At 34.2% G+C, this 23,491-nt stretch overlaps 1 pseudogene; it reads left to right on the plus strand.

The window, feature by feature from the left end:
- Positions 1–22,350: 22,350 nt before the first annotated feature.
- On the plus strand, positions 22,351–23,282 carry LOC114041035 (annotated as a pseudogene).
- Positions 23,283–23,491: the final 209 nt, after the last annotated feature.

Here is a 23,491-nt window from a genome sequence, read left to right on the forward strand (position 1 = left end):
AAGACCTAGGAGTTTGAGTGAAGCAGTCTTGTTGGGTAAAGAGGGAAGTGGATGGAGCCTGCAGGAAAAAAAAAAGAGTAGCCTACAAGATTATTGGGTCTATTAGGTTTGGCCCTTCACAGCAAAGGAAATCTACCAGATCATCAATGAGCTTATCATTGCCTAGCTTACTTATGATTGATATATTCAAAGATATTTTTGGTCTTTCTACTTTGGATTGGTGTATGTGTACTTAGTGGGCATCAAAACTAGGAACAGCTAGAAAGATAGGGGAAAAAAAAACAGGTAGGAATTAAAAGCAAAAGTGTGTCCTGTCTCCACTAGTGTTGAAACACACCTCCCCAAGGCTTATGGAAGCTTTAGTGTAATTGACATGTCCCTGTTACTAGTTTTAAAGTATCATGGTGGAAGTTGAAAGCGATTATCTCAGCTTAGATAAATAATAAACAATTCTGGAGGAATTTCTTTTTTTGAGAAAGAAAGAGAGATATTAGGATAAGGAAAAAAATGACTTTGATCAGAGGAGCTCTTTCTGTGCCAGCCAGATAAGTTTCTTTTAAAAGGGTCAACAATATGTTAATTATCTGGACTCCAAGACCTGATCCTGCATGTTTTCATTGGTGTGGTCCAACAAAAGGGAAATGATAGTGACTTTGGGGAAGAAGAACCCTTCCATTATGGCTAGATTTTTTTTCTTTAATAATTGATCTAATCAATAAGCAACAGGAAGAAGTTATGCTCTGAGTATCCATAAAGATACATTCAGGAAAAAAGAGTCTTTTGTAGGAATAACTCAAAATAAAACTTTTTCTTAAATGTCTTAAAATTATAGGTTATTTCTCATTCTTAATAACAATATCAGTCCCCTTTATATGCATAAGGAACACAAAATACAACTGAAAGATATTTTTTCAACATCTCCTCATTATATGTAAAAAGGAACAAATCAACCCTCTTCCAAAAAAGAAACAATCTTTGAAAATATCTCTCCATAGGAGAAAGACAGTGGTAATGCTTGAGTTGTTTCTGTTGCAGAAGGTATTAAATTCTATTGCAGAATAACTCATTACTCTTATTTTTATTTTTTTTTCTCTCCTGAAAAATCTACTGGTATGGTTTGCATTTTGCTTCTTTTGCTCTATATCTCAAAAGAAATGGGAGGTTGATCTCATCCCTTACAAAATGTTTTCATCCTCTGAAAAGTCTGAGTGTTTGGTTCATAATTCCATGCAACATCCCACAAACCCCCATGTCTCCAAAGTTCAGATTCCTCAAAAACATGTTCTGCTCCTCTGTATGTACTAATTGTTTTTACTCAGAGCCTCCACATTCTCTAAGTGCCTTTATGTAGTAGTCTCTCAGATAGTATAGAATCCAGTAAATGAGATTGATCCAAAACCTAAAAATGACTCCTGTCTTTTCTATCTCCATATTCCAACACCAACTCCTGAAACACTCAGAGTTTTTTGCAGCCTCTTAATTATGACCATAAAGCTGAGATGCTCTAACTGCTTTCTCGATCCCAGTGTACATGGGCTATATTAAGCATGTGGTTTACATGGAGATAACATGTGTGTATTTACTAAATACATACTAAATAATGTTATATAGGTGCATGTATATATGTATATGATTAAATTTGATGCACACAAAAAAAATCAGCAAAGTGATTACTGCTACACAAAGTTGAATTTATACCAGAATTTCAGGGTTGATTCAATATTAGGAAGAAAAAACTATAAATATACTTCACCATATCAATAAAAAGAAGAATAACAACAAATGAGAAAAAAACATGCATTTATATTAATAGATACAGAAAAAATATCAACAAAATGCAACACTAATTTTAAAATGAAAATATCAGAAAACTAAAATAAATGGTCCTTTGTTTAATATGATAGAAAGGTAAAACCTTTGTAAAACCAAGACTCAGTATTATACATAATGGAGACAAACTAGAAGTTTTTCCAACAAATCAGTGGTAAAAAATAGCTGCCCATTTCCTCTAATATTATTGATGTAATAATAGAAATGTAACTACAGCAATACAAGAAAAAAATGAAGAAATCATCATAAGTAAAGAAGAAAGAAAATATTCACTTTATTCAGATGATATGATGGTTTATTTGGAGAACCCTAGAGAGACAACAAAAAATGAAAGAATTAACAACTTGAACGAAGTCACAGGGTATAAAATAATTCCACATAAATCATCAGCATTTCTGCATATTTTCAGCAAAATAAAGCAGGAGGAGAAAAAAGATGAATTTCATTTAAAATGACTTCATAAGATAAAATGCTTGTGAGTCTACCTTTTCAAGACACATTACAGAAATATAGGAACACAACTACAAAATACACTTTACAAAAATAAATAGTTTGATAATGAATGAAATGGTAATTGCTTTTGGGAGACCAAGAGAATATAATAAAAAATATTACCTAAATCAACTTATTTATTCTATGGAAACAATAAACACAATTCAACTGGTGGAAAAGGTTAGAAATCTTAAGGAAAAAAGGTACTAGAGGGATACAAAATTTCCATTTATACTCCAAAGCAGTAATAATCTCATAAAAGCAATTAGATGCTCAAGAGAGAGGTTGATCAATGGAATACATAAATTAAAGAAGAAAATGAGCCCAGTTTTTGTAAACCCAAATATCCAGGCTGTTGTGATAAAAATTCAGTATCTGACAAAAAAAACCTGCTGGGAAAACTGGAAAGCTGTCTGGCAGATATTAGGTACAGACCAGCAAGATAAGCTTCTGATAGATTCAGAACTTTGATGTAAAGAGTGACAACATAAAGAAATTAGAGAAACAAGGAGAAAATATTTGAGATCTTTACATGAGAAGAGTTTATAGACAAACAAAAGATAAAGAAAAACACACAGGGCACAATGAATAATTTACATTACATATTTTTCTAAAGTTTCACACAAAGAAAACAAGTCCAGGAGGCAATATTAGAAGAGAAGCAGCAAACCAAGGAAATATTTATATTTCCCCCCTGGTAACTGTACAAATTTAGAAAAGAGGTGATTCTGGGGATAGAGCTTTGAGACTAGAGTCAGAAAGACTTGAGTTTAAATTCTGGCTCAGATACTTCTTAGCTTAATCTCTGTTTTCTTCAGTTTCCTTAACTGAAAAGGGGGATAATAATAGTTCTTATCTCCTAGGATTATTGTGAAAATCAAATGAGATAATTGTTGTAAAACATTTTAAACAAATATACTAGGAACTCTAAAAATGTTATCATCATCATCATCATCATCATCATCAGTAGTAGTAGTTCTGGTAGTACTAATATAGATATATAAGGAACTTACTCAAATTTATGTGAATGAGAATTATTCCCCAATTAATACAAAATGAAAATAATTAATGGCAGTTTTCAGAGGCAACAATCCAAACTATCAGTATAGATAAGAAAAAAAATGCCCCAAATCAGCAATATTTAAGGACTCAAAAAAACCCAACTCTGAGGCTCCACCTCACTCCCTTTGGAGTGACAAAATTTGACAAACATTTGAAAATAAGAAATGCAGGAAGGACAAGGGAAAAAATTACATCAGTTCTATTTTGGGAGAAATGTATACTGGTCCAGTCATTCTGGATATCAATTTGGAACTGTGCCCCCAAAGTTATTAAAAAATATCTACTCTTTGAAAAAGTATTTCTCAATTTGTGCCCTAAATTGATCAAATAAAATGGGAAAAAGACACATACATATATGTGTGTATACAAAAATACGTGTGAACACACATACACATGAATGCACATAGTATATGACAGCTCTTTCATGGTCACAAGGAACTGTAAATTAAAAGGATTTGTATCCAACAATTGGGGAATGGATAAAAAAAACATAGTATATAATTGGGATGGAATTGTTTAATCTATAGGAAATGAAGAGGACAATTTCAGAGAAATCTGTGAAGACTACTATGAACTGATACAGAGTGAGGTGATCAGAACCAAGAGAATGATTTGTATAATCAAAATAACATTCTAATGAAAAACAACATTGTAATGACAAAATGATTTAAAATTATTTCTCTGATCAGTGCAATGACCAACCTTCATTCCAGAGGAGTAATGATAAAACATACTGCCAACCTTTGGGCAAAAATATGATGGATTCAGTGTGCAGAATGAGAAATACATTTTTCTAAGATGATCAATATAGGAATTTATTTTGTTTGACCATCTCTATTTGTTTTTTTTTTCTTTTCTCCAATGGTAGAGGAAAGGAGATAAGATGGATTTTTGTTAAATGAAACAAATATAACTAATTTTTAAAGACTAATGTCATGCTCACATTTATACATCTGTAAAAGTTTCTTGCTTTAATCATATTAAAGTGCTACAGAATGAAAGCATAAGACAAGTAATTTTTATTAAATTTCTACTATGTTCCAGACCCAAAATATTCTGAAATCTTTAAAACATTACCTTATACAATTCCTCATTGTCCTCATCAGGGGGAGTCACAAGTTTTCCTCTTTCATAGCTTTGTTACCTTAGAATTATATTGAAGTCCCACGTGCCTCTAAAACAAGTTGAGGTGTTTTTCCATACCATCAGGACCCTGAGTAATGAAGAAAGTGAAATGGTGCAGGAAATCAAACCTGATTAACTATTCAAATCAGGTGTTGTATTTTCATCTACACTTTAACCAAGGTAAGCAGCTGTGAAGATTTTAGAGAACACATTTACAATTCAATTTTCCTATAGAATAATAAAGAAAGAGTTAGTGAACTAAAAGTGCAAATGCTAATAAAAATGTTTTCCTAAGAGCAGCTTATTAGAGAGGTGTGATTAAGAAAACTGAATTTTGCCTGTCAATTCATTGTAGTATGTTCATGATTCTGCATAATCTTGGTTTCTCACAACTGATGCACATAAACCACATAATCTGTCAGGCCCTACAAAGGTAGATAAGCTTTAATTATACATCCAGTGACAGTCATATAAACACCCTCCTCTTATTGAACTTATACTATGCCTTCCCCTGTCCTGTTCCTCCTGTGACTTTTCTTCCACTATGCCCAGGGGAATATTTTTCTTCTGTTACCAACCTCTATTTTATTTTTGATGCATTTTTCTCATATTTCTTCCATTTTTTTATTCTCACTGAAGCATACAAAATGCATTGGTACTTTATCCGAGGATGGACATTCCTTATCTCATACATCTTAAAACACAAGGCCTTGAAGAAGAATTGACATACTCCTTTATACTAACACTTTCAGACTTTTTTAAACTTTATTACTTTATTTTGATTTATCAACAATCACTTCCATAAACTTTTGAGTTTTAAATTTTTCTCCCCCTCCCTCCCCACCTCCCTACACAAGATGGCACACAATTTGATACAGGCTCTACATATACTTTCCTATTAAACATATTTTCACATTAGTGATGTGATGTTGTAAGTAATAAATAGAACCAATAGGAGGAACTCCCAGAAAGAAGAAACAAAACACAACTGAAGGAAAAAAATATATCAAATAGTATACTTTGATCTGCATTCAAACTCCATAGTTCTTTCTTTGGACGTGGATAACATTTTCCATCATGAGGCCTTTGGAGAAGTCTTACACTTTCAGATTTTCTTCTGCCATCACTTTGACTTTTCTCCTTTAAGGTACATTGCATCATATTTCCTTTTACATCATACTTTTTTTTCCATTTTCCCCCTTAATATTATTGACCTTTTTGTATTTCCAGCTTTTTCAATTTTTTTTAAAATTTTTTCTTTATCAGCTTTGCCTATTTATTGCTTTTGCAGTGGAGCCAACGAGGTTTTTGTTTTTTTTTTTTTTTTTGGTTTCATTTTGTTTTCTTTTTTTTTTAACATATCTGTTATTATTGGTGGCTTGTTCTTTTTTTTTTAATATGGCTATCTATAGATTGAATTTCTTCCTCTGAAAACATCCTGTTCAAGTTATAGAAAGACATTTTCAGCAAGTTTTCTTTGATAAATATCAGAAATATATATATATATAGTGAAATAACTCAAATGTATATGAATTAAGATATGTGACCCAGTTGATAAGTGTACAAAAAGATTTGAACAGAATGTTTACAAGAAAGAAATTCAATCTAAAAATAGTCATATTCAACTCCAAAGGACTCATGATGGATAATTCTGTCCACACCCAGAAAAAAGAACTATGTACTCTGAGGGCAGAATGAAGCAAATTATTTGATCTCCTTTTTTTTCCTTTTCTTTTTTTCTCTCCTGGTTTCTCCCATTGTTTCTAATTCATCTTTACAACATGACTAATGTGAAAATAGGTTCAATATGAATGTATATGTAGAGGCTATATCAGATTGCACACTGTCTTGGAGTGGGGGGAGGGGAGAGATGGGGAGAAAATTTGGGACTCAAAATATTATAGAAATGAATGTTAAAAATTGAAAACAAATAAATAAATTTAAAGATAAATTAAATACAAAAAATAGTCATGTTAAAGAAGATACAAACCACCAATAATAAGAGATATATAAATTTTAAAAAATACTTTTAGGAACTGCAAAACCAATAGATTGATGATTTTAATAAAAAACACAAATGAAAAATACTTGAAAGGCTGGGTGAAAAAAGGTATGTTAATTGATCTGTTAGTGGAATAGTGAGTAAGTCTAGCCATTCCAGAAACCAATTTGGAATTATGCCCCTAAAGTTCATAAAACATCCCCACCCTTTTTTAACACAGCAACATTACTGCTAGATTCATACCTCAATTTATTCAAAGAAAAAGATAGGTTTTTGTGTATCATGCAGAAATATTTATAATAGCTTTTTTGTGAAGGCAAATTATTCAGTTCTAAAAGAGTGCCCACAAATGGGGAATGACTAAAAAATAGTGTGGAATAGAATAGTATTGTGAGTTAAGAAAGGACAAAGAGGGTTGTATCACAGAATTCTATGACCTTATGTAGGATGAGGAGATCAGCACAATGGAAACATTTTATTCAATAATAATAATAAAAACATTCTTGTAATGCAAAGAACTTTATTAGACTTAAGTCTCTTCTCAGTTCAATGCCAACAAGATTCCAAAAGACTGATGATACACACAAAAAAACCTTTAGACAAAGAATTGATGAAACAAGTGTAGATTGAAATACACATTTTTGGCATTGCCAATGATAGAATGTATTTCTTATTACAGCTCATGTTTGTTACAAGATTTTTTTTTCACTGTGAGCTATAGCAGGGAAAGAATTTTTTTTGAAACTATAATTCATTTTTAAAAAGGATTAATATTGTGTCAAGACTGATACATTTGTTAAAAACTTATTTTATTCTTAGTTTCCCTCCTAATAAACTTCCACAATACAAAGGCATCTGTGAAGTAACTTTTATTGAGTACTTAATCTATTTAAGACCCACAGCTACTCTGCATCTCTAAAATTTCCACCTTGTATAGTTTCTCATTGTACCCCTCAATAGCAATTGGATTTATGCCTTTCATACCCATATCACATCAAGATTACAATAAAGACCCAACCAGTGGAGGTGTCTTTCCTTACCATGTGGATTTTGAGCAATAAAGAAAGAGAAGTTTTTCAGGATATCAAATCTGAGACTGAACTCTTTATATTCATTGGTATTTTTTTCTTCTAACATTTAGATCATGTCAGCTGCTTGAAAAATTTAGCTATCAAATGAAAATTTAATTTCCCCATAGAGGGAAATACATAACTATTGCACTAAAAATGAAAATACTGATAGCAGGGTTTTTCTGTGAGCTCCTTATTAGAGGGGTGCATTAAGAGACCAGAAACTTAGCTGTAATAATTCATTGTGTTATGTAGGTGATTCTGTATAAACCTAGATACTCACAGTTCATTCCAATAAAGCACATTCTGTCAGGTCCTAGAAAGATAGAGCAGATTTACTCACTATCCATTGATAAGCTGCCTGACATTGAATGACCCATGCAACATAATAACTGGATTATAGCAGGATAGTGATTTTTTTTCCTTTCATTGAACCACCTTTAAATAAAATAAAAATTGTAAGCTAGTTCTAAAGAATAGATATCATCCTGATTAAATTGTAGATTTTTAAAATATTGAATCAATCAATCATGGTAGATTGGGTGAAGGGATACTAGATTTTTGAGGGTTCAGAAAAGGCATGCAGATGATGGTGTCTGCGTTGCATCTAAAAGGAGGAGAGGGAATATACAAGGCATTAAAAGAATGTAAGATGACCAATGCAAAGGTTTGGACAGGGGCAGAAGTGAGAACATCATTTGTTATGAACAGAGAGAGGTCCAGTTTGTTTGGATCACAGAGAATAGGAGGGGGAGTAATGTCCAATGGAATTAGAAAACTAGGAAGGACTATATTGTGTAGGGTTTTAAAAGTTAAGAGGGTGCCAAAACACTCAATCTGGAAATAATTCATCCAACAACAATGTTTTCTTAGTCATGTACTTTGAGCTGAACAAAGGTCTTTGATTAAAGGGAAATATTAAGTTTATGAAAGAAAAGGTCTTGTGTTTAAAATAGTTTATAGTATCCCAGATTCATATGAAATTAAAATGACTAGTCATTCCACCTAAAAGTTCATGAAAACTGCGAGAGTTACAAAAGGGGGGAAAAGTTCTACAGTCAGGAAGGAAAATCCTTCAGGAAACCACTTTTTTTTCCCTTGTGAAGAATGAGACAGACTATCACAATGTAGCTTGCAAGGTATAACTTCTAGTTTACTCCAGGATAATTGTATCCTTTAAAGATCACATTTTTAGATGACACGCTAAATTTGCATGGACGAGGGTTTACTTTATGTTAAATGAGGAAGCAAGGCTATATGATCTCTAAGATCTCATCCTACTCTAACAATCTGTTATCCTTGGGTTGTCACAAAAAATATTATGGTTGTAGCTACAGAGCAATGACAAGGTAAATGGCACTAAAGAGGATGGAAGGATATTTTTCACCTTTATGCTAAGAGGGGTGGTGGTCCAGTCATTGCCTCACATGTTTGAGGGGGTTAAGCAGGGCCAAGAATAGTCATTCCTAAAGTTTTTGCATTTCACTGATAGTCTGGTAAAACTTATTGATAAGATCTTAGAATAACACATAAATACAGACACATAGAATTAAAGGGAGACCAATTTTACTGTAATAGTTCAAATATAAGCTGAGAAATCATTACTCCTCAGGTCCTGAAGCCCTGTCAAAAGTAATTTGGGTGCTGTGGTGATAAGATCCTGGCACTGGCAATTTTCCACCATGACCCACTTTATTTTCCTTTGACCCATGTAACAATGATGTAAATGATTTTTCACTCATAATCTTGTGCTGGGGCAGACTCACACTAATTGGCCAGAGACATTTGCTCTTGTCTTGAACAACATCAGATGAATTTGTGATATCAACCCTCCCATAAAGGAATTCTCTTATTTCCCTGGAGGCTCAGATGTAGTCTTCTGGGCTCACCAACTTTGATAACAAGACAGTTTAGATAGCAATATTGGTCATTTTTGCCAACAGCAGTGCTTATGATGGAGGATTGGAACCACTGAATGAGTAGATGCTTTAATACAAGTTGTTCCTTTGTCCTTGTAAAAATTTGAGAACTGGAAGACAAAAAGTTCTTGATTCTTTGACTGTCAAAAGTAAGAACATCTTTAACTTTTTCTTTTGAGGATTCTAGACAAAAAAAAAAAAGATTTGTTATAGTTAGCCTGATAATTCCCTATTTGCTGAAAGCAGGATATTTACAACAGGAAAATTAAAAAAAAATAAAAACTCATCAAAAGACCTCCATTGATTTGCCCTCTAAGCAACACAGAGTCAGGGAGAAGGAAACTCTGGGCATAACCACATGAATTGTCTGAAGGATTGTTCTCAGTTTAATGGATTACATGAATTTGTGTATGACCTCAGATATTTTATGACACCCATCTTTGCAGACCCTATCACTGAGTCAGTTTTTATTAACCTGGTATTTGTAAAACAAATAAATAAATAATTGTTTTGATAAGTAAAATTCAATATAATCGGTTTCCTTTCTAGTTTTCAGTATTTTTCTTTTATGCAGTTAAAATAATGATTCTGAAAATAGATGCAAATCCTTGAAAAGACTCTCATCTCTCTGCCTCTGTCTCTCTCTCTTTGTCTCTCTGTCTCTCTGTCTCTGTCTCTCTCTGTCTTTCTGCCTCTCTGTCTTTCTGCTTCTCTGTCTCTGTCTGTCTGTCTGTCTCTCTCTCTCGGTCTTTTTCTCCTGGCAAAGTGAGTAATAGCACCTAGACTCCTAATCTAGAGAATACAAAACTAATTATTAACTTATTTTATTTTCCTTGGAGAAAGAGAAAACCCTAGTGCAGATGTTTTAAAATGAAGATCTAGAAACATCACAATGACTAAAATATCACAACTCAGAGAAAAAGCTTCATGTTCTGATCTTCAAAGTACAATATAGAGAAAGTGGAAATGAAGAGAGAAAGAAAAGGACTCAGAGAAAGACATAGTGAGAAGAAAAATGGGTTACCATTGCAACCAGTTATCCCTTTCCCAAACACTCTGTTTAGTCCTCCTCCCCCTTTTTGTTCTTATACTTTTTCTCCTTCTCCTCCTCCACCTCCTGCTCCTCCTTCTCCCCCTTCCCCTCCTCCTACTCCTTCTCCCCCTCCTTCTTTCTCATTATCTTTATAATTCTCATTATTGAAAGTATTATTGTCATTATTGTTTCTGTTATTTTGCCAAGATTGGGGTGTGTAATTCTCCCACAACCCAACCTAATATTAAATGGATTACGTGTCAGTAAATCCTAGGTTGGTCTGAGTGAAATATAATCTCTATCATATGGCAAAACCTTAGGAAGCAAGGACACGTGTAGAGGAATGGAAACAGCCCGATTTTCTCCTGACAGGAAGATATGGCAAAGTAGTGAAGCCAGGATGATGTAACATGGGGAAACCACTGCTCCAAGGCACTACAACAGATAGAATGAGTTTGAAGGCTGGAGATGAGATGCTAATGTTCATCAGTAGTGGCAGTCCTATAGCACATGGGGAATTTACACATTGCCTCAGTCACCTATCCTTTCAAAATTGCAGTCTCGTGCTCCTTGGTGCAGACATGTGGTCATGGAAATCTTGGTATTTTTTCCTTGGACATTAATCAAAATCCTCCTAGGCTACAACGTTGGTTTTCCTTGGGAAACTTTTTAAGGAGCTATACAATGTTTCTGCTACAAGAGATGTATTATGTATCTGAAATATCTCCTGGGTGGGTCATTTTCCATTTACCTTCAGCCCGTATTATAATAGAGGCCACAATAATTTTTACCCTTTCTTTATAACCTTCCCTCACTTTTTCATCTCCTGGTAATTACCTATTCTCTTTAATTTTATAATATTCATTGTCTGGAACTTATACATAATCTAAGGAAGGAAGGAAGGGAGAGGGAGAGAGAGCGCAAAAGGAGGGAGAAAAGAGGGAAGGAGTAGAAAAGGAGGAAGAAAGGAAAGGAGAAGATAAGTAGAAAAAATGATGCCTAAAAATTGCAGTTATTCAAAGTTGGAATAGCAAACAAAGTCTGCCTCTACCCCAACCCTCAAACCTATTAGAGAGAATCTTAAAAAAAAAATCTTGGACAAACACTTGTTGGTTATTTGTTGAAGGGATTATTAGAAGGAAAGGAGGGTGGATTAAATAAAGTTGCTTTTAAATTTGAAATTTTGTTATTCTACTTTTTTTGTCTTATTTGCTAATCAGTATCACAAACTAATTTGGAAAAGGGAGGAAAGGTGTTGCATTTATAATTTGGTTTTATTGTTATTTTTTCCAGTTGTGTCTGACTATTCGTGATCCTATCTGACATTTTCTTGACAAATGTACTGGAGTGGTTTGACATTCCTTCTCCAGCTTATTTTATAGATGAGGAAACTGAGCCAAACAGGGTCAAGTGACTTTACCAGGGTCACACAGGTAGTAAGTATCTGATATCAGATTAGAACTCAGGAAGATGAGTTTTCCTCACTTCAAGACTGGTGTTTTATCCATTGCACCATCTGGCTGTCCCTGCTATTACATATCATAAGTTATTAATATCTTCTCTTATATCAGTCTCATTAACAATCCTTTTGCCCAATATCTATAGCCTCAGTGATATAAAATGTGTCTAATCAGTGTGACTATGATCATGTGGATAACTGATAGGCATTATGAGCATTCTTAATATTTTACATGGAATATTTAAAATATTTTGTTCTTTTAATTTATGGAATAAAACAAGTATTTCCATAACAGTACAATAAAAAAGATAATTACACATAAAACTACAAATCTATTATGTACAACTTGCTATTCCGTTCAAATATATAAATGCATTATGTAATTTTTTTTCTTATTTTTCTTCCCTCTCTGCTGACCTAGAGATGGCTACTATTAGACTATATATGTGTGTGTATATGTATGTATGTATGTGTATATGCATGCACACACACACATATACATTTATGTACACATATAACATGTGTATTTGTGCATGTTTAATATACACATACACATGCATGTGCCTATTTATGTATGTGTGCATATATGCCTGTACATGTATGTGTATACACATATATGTATACATGCATACAGAGACAGACATACTACTCATATTTCTAGTTCTTTCTCTGGAGGAAGAAAGAATCTTTCTTCACATGTCCTTTATAATTAATTTGGGTGTTTGTAATAGTCAAAATGACATATTCTCAAAGACATTCTTAAAATAATATTGTTGTTATTGTGCACAATGTCTTCCTGGTTCTACTTATTTTACTATTCATTATTTTATGCAAGTCATTCTGTGTTTTTCTAAAATCATTGAGCTTATCATTTCTTATAGCAGAGTAGTATTCTATCAAAATCATATGTCGCAACGAGTTTAGCCATTCCCCAATTAAGAGGCATTGCCCAAATTTCCAGTTTTTTCTCATAGCAAAGAGAACTGCTGTAAGCATTTTAGAACATATGGGTCATTTTTCTTTTTCCTTAATCTTCTTTGGAAATAGACGTAAGCGTGGCATTGCTGGGTCAAAAGATATAGACAATTTAATAATTCTTTGGTCATAATTCCAGGTTGCTCTTCAAGATGTTTGGATCAGTTCCCAATTCCACCAACAATGAATTAATGTCCCAATTTTTCCATATTCCCTCAATATTTGTCACTTTCCCTTTCAATCATTTTAGTTAATCTGGTACGTATAAAATGATATCTCAAGGTTGTTTTAAATTGCATTTCTCTATACAACAATTATTTGGAGCATTGGTCATATAACTAAAAAAAAAGTTTTGTTTTCTTCATTGGAAAACTATCTGTTCATAATCCTTTGACCATTTATCAATTGTGTTTACTAATGTTTTTATTTGGAAGACCCTACAGTGAATTGGCAAGAGGGCTGAATTTAGAGTCAGAGGTGACAAATATGATTCTTAGTTCTTTCACTTACTACTTATGTGACCTTGGTAAATGACTCAAAATTTCTTTATACTTAGTTTTCTCTCCTGTAAAGTAAGTAAATTGAATCAGATATTCTGTATGTTCAGTTCCATATGTAGATTTATGAGTTTATCCCTCTCTTACTAAAAAGGAAACTCCTTATGAACAGGAACCATTAACATTGTTCTCTTGCCTTTTAGATGAAATAAACAATGATTTTCTCCAAAGGGAATGATAGTAGCTTCTTGAAATGTACCTAATAAGGTTGATTTGAATTATTGGAGAACATATAAAATGTATTGTTAAAGGATGATTTGCGATCATTATCAAAAAAGTATTAATCAACAGGAGAAAATTAATTTCAGTAAGAATAATTCATATTTGTACATACACATATGTGTCTGTGACTATACTTGTGTCTATATAGGGTCAGAGCATTTGCTACACATGTGTATGTGTATATTTATATACACATACACATACATATAAATATACATATACATGCATACCTATGTATATGAACATGTTTGCTGAATTACAGGAGATGTACTTTCCAAAATGAGAATTTTGATAATCACACTGTGCTGTGACCTTATTGGACCACACCTGGTATATTCTGCTCAGTTCAATGTCCTACATTATAGAAAGGATATTTACATGCTGTAAGAACTCCATAGAATGATAATTAGAAAGGTGAGTATACTACATATTATATGACATTTAATGGTTTAAATGACTAGGAATTTTTTATTAAAATAAAAGATTTAAGGAGGACATGATAACATCTTGAAGTATTTGAAGAATTCTCATATGGAAAGTGGGACTCATCCTCCAATTTATTCCAGAGATCAAAGTAGAAACAATTGTAATAAGCTACGAAGATATATATTTAAGGTTTCAGGAAAGGGAAAATTGCATATCAATTAAACCTATGAAATATTGTAATAACAGAAAAAATAAGATTGACTCTAGCAGGACAATAGGAAATAGGCAAGGAGAATGTCAGTTTTCAGTATTAACTTCAATAATTTAGCAAGTCATACTCTTTCCTTTTACTGACATAGAAACTTATTCCTTCATAAACAAGCTCAAGAAATGTGGAGGGTGGATCACAACAGATTCTGGGAAGTGCATGTTCTTAGTAATTGTCCATGTAAGATTTTTAAAAGTACAAGTAACCTTGAAATACTTGAGAACAGACAATAATTCATTAAGACACAGGTACCCTGGTTCTGTTTTCCCAATGCTACTTTCTTCTGTTTAGGCAATGATTACCTCTCACATACATTCTTACCATTTTCACTGAAGACATAGAAATGAAAAACAACGTGACTGAATTCATTCTTCTTGGACTGACACCAGACCCAGTGAAACAGAAGATAGTATTTGCCATCTTCTTGGTGTTCTACACCGCAACTGGATTAGGAAAATTGCTCATCATGTTGACCATCAAGACCAGTCCCACACTTGAGTCCCCATGTATTTCTTTCTGACCTACTTATCATTTGCAGACTCCTGTTTCTCTAGTACTACAGCCCCCAAACTGATTGTAGACAATCTCTCCAAAAAGCAATTTCCTTTGATGAGTGCATGACTCAAGTGTTTGGAATGCATTTCCTTGGATGTATGGAAGTCTTGGTCCTTACCCTCATGGCCTATGACCACTATGTGGCCATCTGTAAGCTTCTGCACTACAGTCATCATGAACCAGAGATGTGTGGGATTTTAGTAATATTGGCCTGTATGGGGTCTTTTCTGCATTCCATCATCCAAATCTTACTTGCCTTGAGTTTACCCTTCTTTGGTTCCAATGTGATTGATCACTATTTGCATGACTTGCAGCCTTCGCTGAGACTGGCCTGAATTGACACCTGTGTGATAAACCTATTGATTATTTCCAATAGCGGAATCATATGAATGATGAGCTTTGCAATTCTAATGACCTGCTATGTTTTCATCCTTTATTCACTAAGAAATCATAGTGCAGAAGGGAAGCGTAAAGCCTTGTCCACCTGTACCTCCCACATAATCGTGGTCATTATATTGTTTGTCCTTTGTAATTTTGGCCCCCAATTATCTTGCCTGCAGATAAGTTGGTGTCTGTATTTTATACCATTGGAACTCCTTTGCTCAACCTTTTGATGTGTACACTGAGGAATGCAGAAGTAAAAAATGCTATGGTGAAGCTATGGAGCAACATAGTAAATTCACATAGCAAATAGAAAAAAAATACCCCCTCCCAGTTACTAGCATGTCACTTCAGAGATGTTTATCTCAGTTTACTCAACTGTAAAATGATAATAATAATAACATCTACCTCACAGGGTTGTTGTGAGGATCAATTCAGATAATATTTGTAAAGTGCTTAGCACAAAGCCTGAAACATAGTAGATGTTTAATAAATAATTATTACCTTCTTTCACTTCAAAAAAGATTTGGAACAATGTGACGAAGAGATACTATCTGCTTGCACTTGTCCCTGACCCCTGACATTAGTAGCGTAACATGTAGGCTGTTATATACAGAATGACTAATGATTCTATTATATTCAGATAAAAATACCAAAAGAATGATAGCACTATGAATGGTTACAGTTTTTGATTAGAGGAGTGCCTGTATACCACATATCATTACAACTATGTGCGTATAGTTTCTGTTGTCTAGTGAGGAAAATCAATGACTTCATAGCTTTCAAGTGAGGAGGGAGTTTAGAGGTCATCTAATGTAACACTTTCACTTTATACATGAATAAACTGAGGACCTTAAAGGTTAAACATTTCACCTAAGTTGATATAAATAGTAACTGACAGAGAAATCTTGGATTGTAGTCCAATCCTAGTGCTATTTTCACTCTGCTATGCTGTACCCTATTCCATTTTTTTTCCCTTTTTATTCTTGTCCTGGGAACTTTTTCACGCGTGAGGCATGTAGGAAGATCTTCATGACATGAAAGGAGAACGTGTTCACTTCTACTAGGGAAACGTTCTTTTACTGTTTCTTACTATGCTAATTTCTACAATGCCTTTCTTTGAAATATCTGTGTGCTTTGGTTGAAACACATTGATCACATACAGTCAAACACACACACACACACACAGACACATTAATAGGATCTCAGGAGCCATAGTATGAACCTTGGATATCTTTCTAAAGTAGCCACACATGAGAGGGGCCACCAAATCCTATAATTGAGTGCAACAAGTCTTGGGGAAGCATAAATTGTTTCAACAGTTTTAATATTTATTTTAAAATAGTGCTTTGGGTAGAGAAAACAAAACTATAATCAGGAGCAGATGCTAGATTTTAGAAAAGATGGAGTCTTAATTCACATACAGTTTACATAATAGTAGATAGAGTACCCAAAAAGAGTAGAAAAAAGCATCAGACAAAATCTTTCCTAATCTACGCAATTAATTATACACTATCTGATGGCAGTATTTATTAATAAACTACATACTCATGATCTTGCACGCAAAAAATGCAAAGAATGTGATTTAAAGTGAATTAGGCTAAACTGAAACAATCAGTTTACTACTGAATATTTCTACCTTAATTATTACAATGTTACAGAAGATATTCGCTAAACTTCTCTAAACCTGAGTCCACCTTTACTACATTGAGTATGTTATAGGAAATGATCCTTTTATCTCTAATATTTGCTGATTTTAAGTAAATATTTCTTTGAGGGATAAGATGATGGGATATTCAAAAGGCCTCAGTAAACCCTATACAAATGTTTCTTTTGGCTTCAGAGGTAATGACATTTATGGAGAGAATGCTAAATACTAGGCAGGATAAGAAACTAGCATGAAGACCCACTTCACCTGTTTTCTGCTTTAGCTAAGACTTGACTCCAGATCAGGTGAGACCAAATTGGATTGGGACTTTCTTCATTCATTGACCTTCAAGTCAATGAAGCTTATGGAGCCAATTTCCTCATAATGAAAAACCCTCATTTCCCTGGAGGCTTCAGTTCTCCAAGTTTCTAAGGTTTGATGCAATTACTATAAATGATTGTTGAAGAACAACATTAGAGTCTAAGTGTACCAGGCAGAGAGCTCTGCACCATGCAGATTTAGGCCAACTTTCTATTGTAATACTCTCTGTGTCAACCTTTTTTGGGGCCATTAAAGGCATGTGGAACAAGGAATTAGAATTATGAGTTTCCAAAATATTAGGTGGCCAGGACCCAACATCCTCTAAGAATTCCTCATTCCTGGAGTGAGTAAAGTGACAGTAAGATGATGAACTCATGAAAATATCTTCTTTCTGTAATTCCTTTCTCCCCTTTGCTCTGGCCAATCCTGCTGCAATCCCTGTTCATTCTCCTTTTTGCCCATTCCCCACTCTGTTCCCACTCTTCCTATTCCTCAGTCTTTTTATCCAAGACCTTCAACTTTACCTAATGATCAAAATCTTATCACTGCATGTCTTTATTTTTCTACTCAACACCCATTTCATTTTTATTTCTTTTTTTTTAACTTAATGGAAATGGAAGGCCAGTCTAAGTGGACAAAAGTGGCAAAACAATTAACAAAAAAATATTGAGGGCTAAATTCTTTGGGGTTTTGAATGTTTGAGTAAGGACTTCAACCTTTATTCTCCAGGAGGTGAGGAACTATGGATGCTAATTAATTAGGGCAGGCTATTAAAGACGTGTTACTTAAAGAATATTAATCAAGAACCATAGAAATAACTCATCTCTTAGTTTTTGGAATTAATATAGCTTGTATTTCTTGAATTCAAACACATGTCTATGTGTTTTAGTTACATCTATTCTCATATTTAATTGGTCTCACTGTACATGACACTTGTGATATTGGTGAGATGTCTCATTATTCTGATTTATGTGCATATGCAGAAACATACACATAAAAATAATTAAGTAAGCATTCACAGGTTGTACAATAACTCAGCAATAGGACTTCACCAGAACCTAACAAATGTACTGATGGTCTGTTCACCATAACTCACTGCTGCCTCAAATACAAAGTCCTCACATTTTACACGTTTTAGACTACAAAGATTGACTACTCAGATGAAATGGAATCTGACAGCTTTTTTTTCTGCTTTATTAAAATCTCACCAATAGTTTATACTTTTACTCCCAGGATACATTTGGGGTTAATATATTTACCAAGATGAAGAATATTTTTTTTTAATTTTTCCAAGAACATTGTCACAATTGGGGGAGAGGAATTGATCAATGGCTGGACAGAAATAAAAATCATTATATTAATGTGATTTTGTTTTATTTTTTCTGGAAAATGTAAATAGGAAATATTGAAACAAATAAGCAAAACAAAATAAACCTCACCTTCTTGTATAGAACCTGAAGCATCATATTTTATCTGGTAAATATAAGTAATGAACAAAAGCATTTGTGATTTTGCATTTTGCCATACGAAGTGAGAAGAGAAAGGATGGGATATGTAGAAAGGGGTGGGGAGAGATAGGGAGAGAAAGAGAGAGACAAAAGGGGGAGAGAGAAGGAGAGCAAAGGAAAAAGAGAGAAGGAGAGAGAGGGGAGAGAGATATCCAAAGTATGGGAGAGAGTGGGAAGTGAGGGGGAAGAGAGAGAGGGGAAGAGAAGGAGGAGAGAAAGAGACAGAGAGACAGAGAGAGCATGATTTGGCTGCTGGTTCTTATCATCTGTTACTATTTCAATTTATTTCTCTCCTAACATCATTGTCTGAACTTTCTTCCAAAGCTATCATCAATTTCACTAATATACATATACATATATCATTTTTTGTTCTTCTTTAGTCTTAAAACTATCTAATAGACATTTCCTTTTAAGAAATTTGAATCAGGCCAAATACATTTCAAAATACAACCTACAGATGTTTTGATCTGCACAGTAATTTCACTACCCATTTCTCCTTCCTCTTTGGGGGCACACAAGTAATCTTGATTTCTGGCCAGAACATCACCAGTTCTGGCAGGTCCTATGAAATTGAAGAAGCTTGGAGCTGAGCTAAGGAGTTCTGATTGTCAGAAGATCCACACTAATGAATTGGGGGAACTTCATCATAAGAGGAATGCTCACAAGTTTATAAATTGTTTCCTGAAACTCGGGAAAACAATGCATGCTAAGATTGTGCACACACCAATCAACCAGTCTATAAAAAAAAATCAGCTTCCTGTTACATGCCAGGGTAGGAGCTGAGGACTCAAATTCAAAGAATGAAAGGTATAATAATTTAACTTGACTTCAGAACTTGTACATGTCCATTTTTTTTCTGTATAAATCAGCTCCTAGGAAGGAATGGTTTGGGGACAGAAAAACAGAAACTCTGAGAAAGATATAGTAGTAAAAGTAGAGAAGGAGGAGGAGGAGGAGAAGGAGCAGGAGCAGAGGCAGCAGTTCTCAACCAACTTGAAAACCTCAAGACAGGGAGTGTGTCTTTAATGGGCAGATCTGAGAAGAAAGGCAGTGTGGTGTCATGTTCTGGAAGAACTGAAATATTACTTTTGACATAGTCTAATTGGGAAAGGTTTTCTAGTGCCTCTAGGCAATTTTAAAACTGCAAAACAGTTGTTGATTTTACTAATAGAGACAGTTTACTGATTAGATAGCTCTTTATATTAACAAGAAATTCATGTGTAGGTGGGGGGGGGGATTCAGGGCAGGTCTGTACCAGATATTTCAGAGGGCAATCGATCTCACAGATGGCACAGGTTGTACTAATTATTGATAAGAAGTTTCACTTTGCAGAGATGTATGAAGCAAAAACTCAGGAGAGATAATTTTGGAATAGAATAACTTTTATGAGGTGGCAAAGGAAGAAGGAGAACCTGTTATACTTAGTCATCTCCTGTCTTCATTCCAATCCATAGGACTAAACATTTTACTATTATTTTTTTTGGGGGGTGGGCAGTGAAAAGGAGGGTCTAGTTTCTTCTTCCTATGAGATAGATGTTAAATAAATATGAACATTTAACCTCATGTTTTGTGGGCAGAACTATTTGCCTTTTTCTCTCTGGGGAGGGACATTGTTGCCCTGAAACAGACATATATCAGAAGAACGAGAAGTTCAATGGCAGAGATATAGGTCTAACTCTGGAATTGACAACCCCCTCTTTACTAGAGGTTTTCAAAGATAGGATATGGGAGACATTAAGGTTAAGATGTTTCTGGGACTTCTCCTTTGAAATTTCTAATAGGCAATTGGTTTCCCGGGATTGAAATTCAAGGGAGACACTTAGGTGGACATATAGATTAAGGAGTCATTTACATAGAAATGTTAGCTAAACCCATGGGAACTGAGAGAGAGAGAGAGAGAGAGAGAAAGAGAGAGAGAAGAGAGAGAGAGAGAGAGAGAGAGAGAGAGAAGAGGGAAGTTATTAATGGTTTAATACCATCTTCAAACTAAGTTTCTAATAGAATATTCTAGAATTTTTATTGCATTTATATGTATGCATGTAAATGTATATACGCATATGTATATATGCACACATGCATGTATATTTGTATAAGTACATCTATGTGTGTATAAATGTATAGTTATATACACATAAATATATATTTCTTGAAAGAAGGCATAAATAAGACATTTATTGAATATTCCAGTGGCAGAAATCCAGCAAGGACAGCTAAACTATTAGATACTAGCTAGTATTGAGGGGGGAGACATTCTTGCAGTCTGGAGCATTCATTAATATTCACTAAGGACAAATGTAAAACCTTTTCTGGATTAAAAAAAAATCACCTTGCAAGCAGCAAATAAGGGAGATAAGGAAAAAAGAGCAATGGTAATGGGGGGAAAAAGACACTGATGGTGTGTAATAAATACAAGGTCAACATGAAAACAAAGTATAACATATTGAAGAAGAATCATAGGATGTTAAGCTACATTGCAAGACATATTGGACAATAAATTGCTATATCAGCTGTAAATTGTTGAAAACTTTATTGTTATATCACATTTATTTCCGCAAATATTATTTTAAGAAGGTCATTTGGAAACTGGTGAGAGTAATGAAGAGGGAAATCTGAATCATAAAGGGCCTCCTGTTCATATGATCTGAAGATGTATTGAAGGACATCTCATAATCAATAATGCCACATTGCATGTAAATGTCATTAATGTTGACATATTTTAATATGCTTTTGAACGTGTTTGTAACATTAAGGTGTTAAGTACTACAGCACTTATAATTTGTTTCACAGGTTCAGATCTATACCCACAAAGACACATTCACGCTTTTCCTAGCTTATAAATAATTTAACAATGGTAATAATCATCAACATACATGCATATAAATGTGATTACATATGATTATACAATCTTAGAAGTAAAGACTATTAACAGAAAGATAGAGAGATAAAGAAGAAGAAATACATCACCAATCCGAGGAAGCACCAACTCCTGAACATCTGGCAAAGGGATTCCTCTATCACAACTGTCGGGGTCTGGGTTGGGAAAGTCCCTATGGCAGAGCATCCTCTCTGGGGCAGACTCCCCAAGTCACTTTCCCAAGAAAGACCCATTTTATTATCCTTACACATAGAAGGCAGGGAGCCAGGAAATAGGTGACTAATCCTAAGGTCCTGAGAGTTTTGGCTGAAACACTCTGTCCTCAAGAACAATCTTTGTTATGTAAAAAAATGTCTTGGATCAATAACCAGGAACTGGCCAAGTCCCTGGATGTTTACCTCAAAATATGTTTTCTAGGAAATAGTTCCCCAAGGTGGGTCTGGGTTGAAACAAATCCCAGGACAATATGTTAGGGAAGTTCCTTGTCCCTTGGCTTGGGCTGTGGGTAGCGAAGATCTTATACCTTAACCCTTCAAAGTTTTTTAATATTGATGATTAAAAATTCTTCTTTCTCTTTTCTGCAGACACTCAATGATTAATAGGGCACTTAGGTGCTTTACAAATGGAAAATCAAAGTCATGTAACTGAGTTCGTTCTCCTGGGACTTTCACAGAATCTGAATATTCAGAAAATGACATTTCTTATATTCTTTGTTTTCTACCTTGCAACTGTTGAGGGGAAATTGTTTATTGTTGTGACCATCATCTGCACACCTTCTCTTTTGGGTTCCCCTATGTACTTCTACCTAGCCTTTCTGTCTCTCTTGGATGCCAGCTTCTCCTCTGTCATTTTTCCTAAAGTTATCAGAGACTCTCTCTATGAAAGAAAAATCATATCCTTCCAAAACCATATGGGTCAGATTTTTGCAGAACATTTCTTGGCTGGTGTTGAGGTGATTGTCCTCACATCCATGGCTTTTGAAAGGTTATGTGGCTATCTGCAAGCCTCTGCATTATGTAACAATCTTGAGTCAGCCCCTGTGTTTGTTGCTGGTGGGAGTAGCCTGGGCTGGGGGCTTATTGCATTCCATGATTCAGATTTTCTTCACGTTTCCCACACCCTTTTGTGGCCCCAGTGTAATCGATCACTTTATGTGTGACTTGTACCTTTTGCTGGAACTTTCCTATACTGACTTCCATATACTTGGTCAGATGGTTGTGGCCAACAGTGGCTTAATCTGTCTGATCAACTTTTCATTTTTGCCTGTCTCTTATGGCATTATCCTGTACTCTCTAAGGACACACAGCTCAGCAGTATGTCACAAAGCCCTTTCTACTTGTGGTTCCCACATCACAGTTGTCTTATTTTTTTGTACCATGTATATTTGAATATACAAGGCCTACCATTACTGCCTCTTTTGATAAAATGGTGGCAATATTTTATAGCTTTCTAACTCCTTTATTAAATCCATTGATCTACACATTTAGAAATACAGAAATGAAAAATGCTGTGAAGAAATTGTGGAGCAAAACAGTGATTAATGTTGAAAAATAAATAATTTAAGGAATTTTTTAAAAGACAATTTAGATGTCTCATCTCGGCTTTTCTGTGGAACCTCAAAACAAAGTCAAAACAGATAATATAAGAATTATATGTCTTGCTGAGGAAAAAATATTTTTAAGGCTATTTTTTCATAATTACACTGAAGATATGTTTAGCAGTACAGGGAGGAAAATGCACAGCCACACTGTGTTAATGCATAG

The sequence above is a fragment of the Vombatus ursinus genome, unplaced genomic scaffold (assembly GCF_900497805.2).
Source record: "Vombatus ursinus unplaced genomic scaffold, bare-nosed wombat genome assembly UNPS02014163.1, whole genome shotgun sequence".
Classification (NCBI taxonomy): Eukaryota; Metazoa; Chordata; class Mammalia; order Diprotodontia; family Vombatidae; genus Vombatus; species Vombatus ursinus.